At 49.1% G+C, this 6,140-nt stretch overlaps 1 protein-coding gene across 4 annotated transcripts in view; it reads left to right on the top strand.

Moving 5' to 3' along the window:
- The first annotated feature begins 640 nt into the window (after positions 1 to 640).
- The window catches only part of LOC139751831 (lachesin-like), a 193,365-nt gene continuing 187,865 nt past the window's right edge, over positions 641 to 6,140 (top strand). For 3 of the 4 annotated variants that reach the window (XM_071667454.1, XM_071667455.1, XM_071667452.1), the window contains exon 1: positions 641 to 763. The gene's annotated coding sequence lies outside the window, so the exon portion shown is untranslated. The remainder of the gene's footprint in view (positions 764 to 6,140) is intronic. The other variant, XM_071667453.1, reaches the window with a different exon arrangement.

Here is a 6,140-nt window from a genome sequence, read left to right as displayed (position 1 = left end):
ACCCCCAGTCTGTCATACCCCCAGTCTGTCATACCCCCCAGTCTGTCATACCCCCCAGTCTCATGCCACATGGGTGGACGAGACACCGAGAGATGTGTGTTGGTGGTGAAGTGGGTCTCCATGCTGGTGATGGGTGTCTCTTTAGAGCCATCTCTCTCCATCTCTCTCTCTCTCTCTCTCTCTCTCTCTCTCTCTCTCTCTCTCTCTCTCTCTCTCTCTCTCTCCATCTCTCTCTCTCTCTCTCTCTCTCTCTCTCTCTCTCTCTCTCTCTCTCTCTCTCTCGTATCCCTGGGACAACTTACCATCAATATTGCCCCTCTATCTCCCGTACGGCCATACATTCTCTCCAAGAGTCCCCAATCCCAAACGGAGACTTTGAAGCCAATCTCCTTTTTTTCTTCTCCCCCTCCCTCGTCTCCCTCCCTTCTCCTTCCCAATCTTGTGCGTTGTGTACATGCATCCACCCTGGCCTCTCTTATGGCTCCCCAATCATCTCTCTCTCCCAATCAAGGCCTATATATATATATATATATATATATATATATATATATATATATATATATATATATACAGCCGTCCATGTCTGGCCATATTTCCCTCAGGGGCGCGTGCGCACTTCGGCTGTGTGGGGGTGCGTCTCCTCCTCCTCCTCTCCCCCTCCGGGTGGAGACTGCGGTTAACGCTGCTCACTTGTCCCGTCACAGTTGCTCGTTTGACTCCCGACGTCCCGCGCGCACCGCCGCCGGTCGCCGCGACAGGAAAGGTAAGTTGGCAACGCCCCTGGCGGGAGGGGAGAAAAGAGGGATTTTCAGGGGCATCTTCCCGTGGTGGAGGGGCTCCGTGGCGGTGGCAGGGCGTGTGCGCCCCCCCTCACTCGAACACCACCACCACCTATCCCTGCTGACCTCTGACCTCCCATGGTGACCGCTGCGTTTAAGAGGGTGGGAAAGGGAGGGAGGGAGGCAAGAAGGTGGTGATGGTGGTCTGCGTTCGGTGCGCCCTGCCTTCAGGTGGTCTTCTCTCATGGGGTGGGTGAGGGAGGACGACATGGTCTCTAAGGAGGTTTAGCAGCGCGAGCCACTCGCTTCCTGTGACACATCTGTCGTGCTGGTGAATTCGACCACCATTACCCCAGAACTGCTCACACGTCCGCCATGTCTATCATTCCATCACGTACCTTCCTCCAATATGGCGCAGGTGCCTTCCCCACACTGCCTACTGTAAGGGAGATCAAAGATATTACATTTTCGACGACCGTAGGTTCGTCAATGGGGGCGATATCTTTTTTCTATTTTTTCTAATCTATCGCCCGTCGATCGTGGATGTTCAGGCGACTGCAGATGTCTAAGAGTTCGTACTGGAGGTCGTGTGCTTCGTCACGACGCACAGATAGATAGATAGATAGATAGGAAGCAAAATGGCAAGGCTAGTCCCCCCCTCCTCCACAAGAACGAGGGAAGGCGGTCATAAAGGCGAAAATCCGTAAAGACTAAGCCATGAATCTGAGGTTTAACGACTGCGACGCACAAGCTTCATTTCGATGATAGAAAACAGGAACAGATTCCAGTTTTCTAGTGGCCATAGTATAGGAAATTATCATTTGTGGAGGGGGGGGGGGGACTGAGGGAATAGGGAGGAGGGGTTTTAGTAAGTCATGTGACCTTATCCGACCATAGTGCATGATTTTGGGCCGGGTATGTGTTAAATAATCGTCCTTCTAGAAGATTTTCTGACTCCAGTGCATGATCTTGGGCCGGGTAGATGTGTGTGTGAAATATCGTCCAATAGTTGGGTTTCTGACCACCGAAGCTGAGTGTTTTGGAAGGTAAGGTTATATGTGGATTATCGACCAGTGGATTTAAGCAGATAGTCCTCCTTAATCTTGTCTCATGGATGCCAAGTGAAGATGGTTAACTCTGTCGAACCTGAAGGAGCTGTCTCCGTTGGGAGCATATTCTTATGTGGTTTAACCGGAGGTACATATTCCTGTAGAAGGCGTCCTCGAAGATAGGTTCTCCAGCGGCGGCGGTGGTGATGGTGATGGTCGTCGGCTTCGGAAGCGGCGGCGAGGTCGCCATCTGCCACTGTGTCCCCGGCCAGAGAGAGAGAGAGGGACCTCGGGATGATGGTGGTCCCGATGAAGGCGCCCTTCCAAAGACCGAGTCCCAGTGAAGGTGTCCCCTTGCGAAAAGGCGTCCCAACGTGAAGGATGTCCCAGCGAAGGTGTCCCTCTGCGTAAAAGCGTCCCAGCGGAGGTGTCCCCGGGTAAGGTGTCCTTGGCAATAGGCGTCGCAACGGAGATGTCCCCCGTGAAAGTCCCAACGCAGGTGTCCCTTAGGAAAGGCGTCCTAGTGCGAAGTGTCCCTGTGAAAGGCGTCCCGGCAGGGACATCCCTAGGACGGACGGTATGTCCCGTCCCTCTCCCCCCTCGAAAGACGTCCCAAAACGGAGGCGTCCCCCATGAAAGAACATCCTGACGGAGATGTCGCTCCGTTACAAAAAAAAAAAAAACAACCCCGGCCTTCGAAAGACCCTGACTCCTGAGCTCCTGGAAGGCGGACCCTGGGGTGCTCCTGCTGGGGATGTCCACGATTCACTCGGCGGTGAGGTAGACACGAAGGCGTCACCACTGGAGGGAGAGGGAGAGGTCCAGCAGGCGGCGGCCGCCGTGTGTGTGTGTGTGTGTGTGTGTGTGTGTCTCCTGCTGGGGGGCGACGTCGCTCAACACAGCCACACAGGACGCGACGCCCGTCCGTCACCATACCAAGCCGCCCTTGGGGACCTCCTCAGTCCCTCATATCACCTTATCGTTCATCATGACCAGGTTCCTCGCGATCTAGCGGTCAAGGAGCGGCAGCGGCGGCAGCGCCGCCAGCGGCGGACCAGCCTCCGCCGCCGCTCCCGACAGCGGCGGAGGCTCCTGCCGCCGACGGCGACTCGGAAAGCGACCGTTCTCATCGTCGCTCCGTCGCCGCTGAAGCCAACGCTTTCAGGAACATCCCACCCCACACCCACTTATTACCACCTTCCCTCCCACTTCATTTTCTCTCTCCCTCCCGCTACGCAACGGAAGATCTTGGAACATAATGCTGTTTACATATACTACTGTAGCATGGGACGGGACCAGTGTAGGGGGCAGCATGATAAGCACAAGCCACCCCCCAGTCTATAAGGGCGTTTGCCGCCTCACCCAACGCCTATGATCGCGCCTTCTGCCATGTATATGAAAATAGATATATCTATCCCCCCCCCACCTCGCTGTATGGCACTGTATTGGCACAGGCCACGTAAACGCACAACAGAATTAAGGGTTGAGAATCCTACAATGACCTATGTTTAATCTATAAGGGCGAGCGGCCGTAAGGGTGGTGCTGTGATGCCGCTGGCCCTAACACATCGACCTTACATACAGCAATTACCATGTAGCGAATCCTTCAGCTTAGCCCGTACTGGGGGAAAAAATGTATATATACTATATGTATATATGTGTGTGTGTGTGTGTTTGTGTGTGTGTGTGTACTTTCTCTTTATTTCCTGCTTATTGCTCGTAATGCTGATGGCTCGACGTGCCATACACTACAGGCAATTTAAGGGAATTTAACGAATGAAAATAACATGTAACAAAACGCACCGTTACGATAGATTGTCAAATATCTATTTTTTTTTCATTTATTTTTTTTTTTTTTCACAATGAATTGTAAGTAAGAGGGATTTTCATCTGTTCGTGTTTACTATTGGTACAGGTTGAGGTGGGTGTGGGTTAGGGGGGGGGGTGAGAGGGGGGGGGGTTGAGGAGGGGGGATGAAATAGCATTTGAACATCTTGGAGATAATATCATGATTAAACCCTGGAGACGGTACGATGATAAACCCTTGAGACGGTACCATCTTAAACCCTTGAGACGGTACCATGTTAAACCCTTGAGACAGTACCATGTTAAACCCTTGAGACAGTACCATGTTAAACCCTGAAGACGGTACCATGTTAAAACCTGAAGACAGTACCATGTTAAACCCTGGAGACAGTACCATGTTAAACCCTGAAGACGGTAACATCTTAAACCCTGAAGACAGTACCATGTTAAACCCTGGAGACAGTACCATGTTAAACCCTGAAGACGGTACCATCTTAAACCCTGGAGACGGTACCATCTTAAACCCTGGAGACAGTACCATGTTAAACCCTGAAGACGGTACCATGTTAAACCCTGAAGACGGTACCATGTTAAACCCTGAAGACGGTACCATGTTAAACCCTGAAGACAGTACTATGTTAAACCCTGAAGACAGTACCATGTTAAACCCTGAAGACAGTACCATGTTAAACCCTGAAGACAGTACCATGTTAAACCCTGGAGACAGCACCATGTTAAACCCTGAAGACAGTACCATGTTAAACCCTGAAGACAGTACCATGTTAAACCCTGTAGACAGTACCACGATAAACCCTGGAGCTGGTTTAATGATCATATCTGCATATGGCAGTAATAAAAACCCCCTCCTTAAGATGGCGGGGGGGGGGGGGGGTGGAAGAAGAGGAAGGGGGGTTAGAAACCATTCCGTCATGAAGGTAGTGATGATGTTAATCTACGTAGTGATGATAATGAGTTGAAACCATAGGTAACATGAGTAAAATGATGAGTAAGAATAGATACAGATGATGACTTGAAACCATAGGTAACATGAGTAAAATGATGAGTAAGAATAGATACAGATGATGACTTGAAACCATAGGTAACATGAGTAAAATGATGAGTAAGAATAGATACAGATGATGACTTGAAACCATAGGTAAAGTGAGTATGAAATGATGAGTGTAGATGATGAGTTGAAACCATAGGTAACATGAGTATGAAATGATGAGTGTAGATGATGAGTTGAAACCATGGGTAATATGAGTAAACTGATGAGTACAGATGATGACTTGAAACCATAGGTAACATGAGTATGAAATGATGAGTGTAGATGATGAGTTGAAACCATAGGTAACATGAGTATGAAATGATGAGTGTAGATGATGAGTTGAAAGCATAGGTAATATGAGTAAAATGATGAGTACAGATGATGAGTTAAAACCATAGGTGTCATGAGTAAAATGCTGTGTGCTGATGATGAACTGAAATCATTGGTGTCATGAGTGAAATGATGAGTACGAATGATGAGTTGAAACCATAGATAACATGAGTACAATAATGAGGCCTGATGAAGAGTGTAACTATTGGAAATTATGAGTATACGACAATGAGTCTGAGGATGAGTTCAAACATCATTAGGTACCATGAGTAAAACGGTGAGTACTGATGAACATGGGTGGTGTGATGACCTCATATCCAGAGACAAGTTGAGGTGGTGATGAATTGATGAGGGAGGGGAGGGGAGGGGAGGGGAGAGGGAGGGAAGGAGGGGAGAGAGGAGAGGGGGGAGGGACGAAGGGGGGGAAATAAGTAAGGTTACTTAATACCCTACCCCCAACCCACCCCACCACTTCTACTTACAAACTTAACCCAAACCCTCAAGGGAACTTGCCACTCACTACATGAGAGAGAGAGAGAGAGAGAGAGAGAGAGAGAGAGAGAGAGAGAGAGAGAGAGAGAGAGAGAGAGAGAGAGAGAGAGGGAGAAACATCACACCAAGCACACACGGGTGTCATCCTCATTTAAGACCTGACCTGACCTGACTTGACCTGACCTGACCTGTTACGTCTGACCTGACCTGACTTGGGTACGTCCATCTTCACCCCAAAAAAAAGCAGGTCAGGTCACCCATTCATCCATAGTACTCGAGACTTTAAGAAATAGGAACGTCACAATACCATTTATTTTTCAATGTACCATTTGCACTGAACATGTGAGGCACGTCATGTTAGCCGCTTCTATCACAACATGTCGGTCAATATGTCTTTCCCATAAGTTTCACAATCCAGTCTATCACAACCCTCAAACACACTGCCCCTGTAACAACCAGTCATAACCACAACCTTGGTGTTATGGTCGATATCACAGTTGTACTGTTGTGCAAAAGGCGACCTTGATCATTTTGCTCCCTTGTCGTCACAAGAGACCAAAATGGCGTGTTAAGTCGACTTGTTTCCCCATGTAGTCTGTGCAATTATAGATCCTTTATCTTAGGCATTGGTTCATA

Source organism: Panulirus ornatus, chromosome 12, assembly GCF_036320965.1.
Source record: "Panulirus ornatus isolate Po-2019 chromosome 12, ASM3632096v1, whole genome shotgun sequence".
Taxonomy (NCBI): domain Eukaryota; kingdom Metazoa; phylum Arthropoda; class Malacostraca; order Decapoda; family Palinuridae; genus Panulirus; species Panulirus ornatus.
Note: the sequence above shows the minus strand (reverse complement) of the source record. Positions and strands in the feature narration are given on the sequence as shown.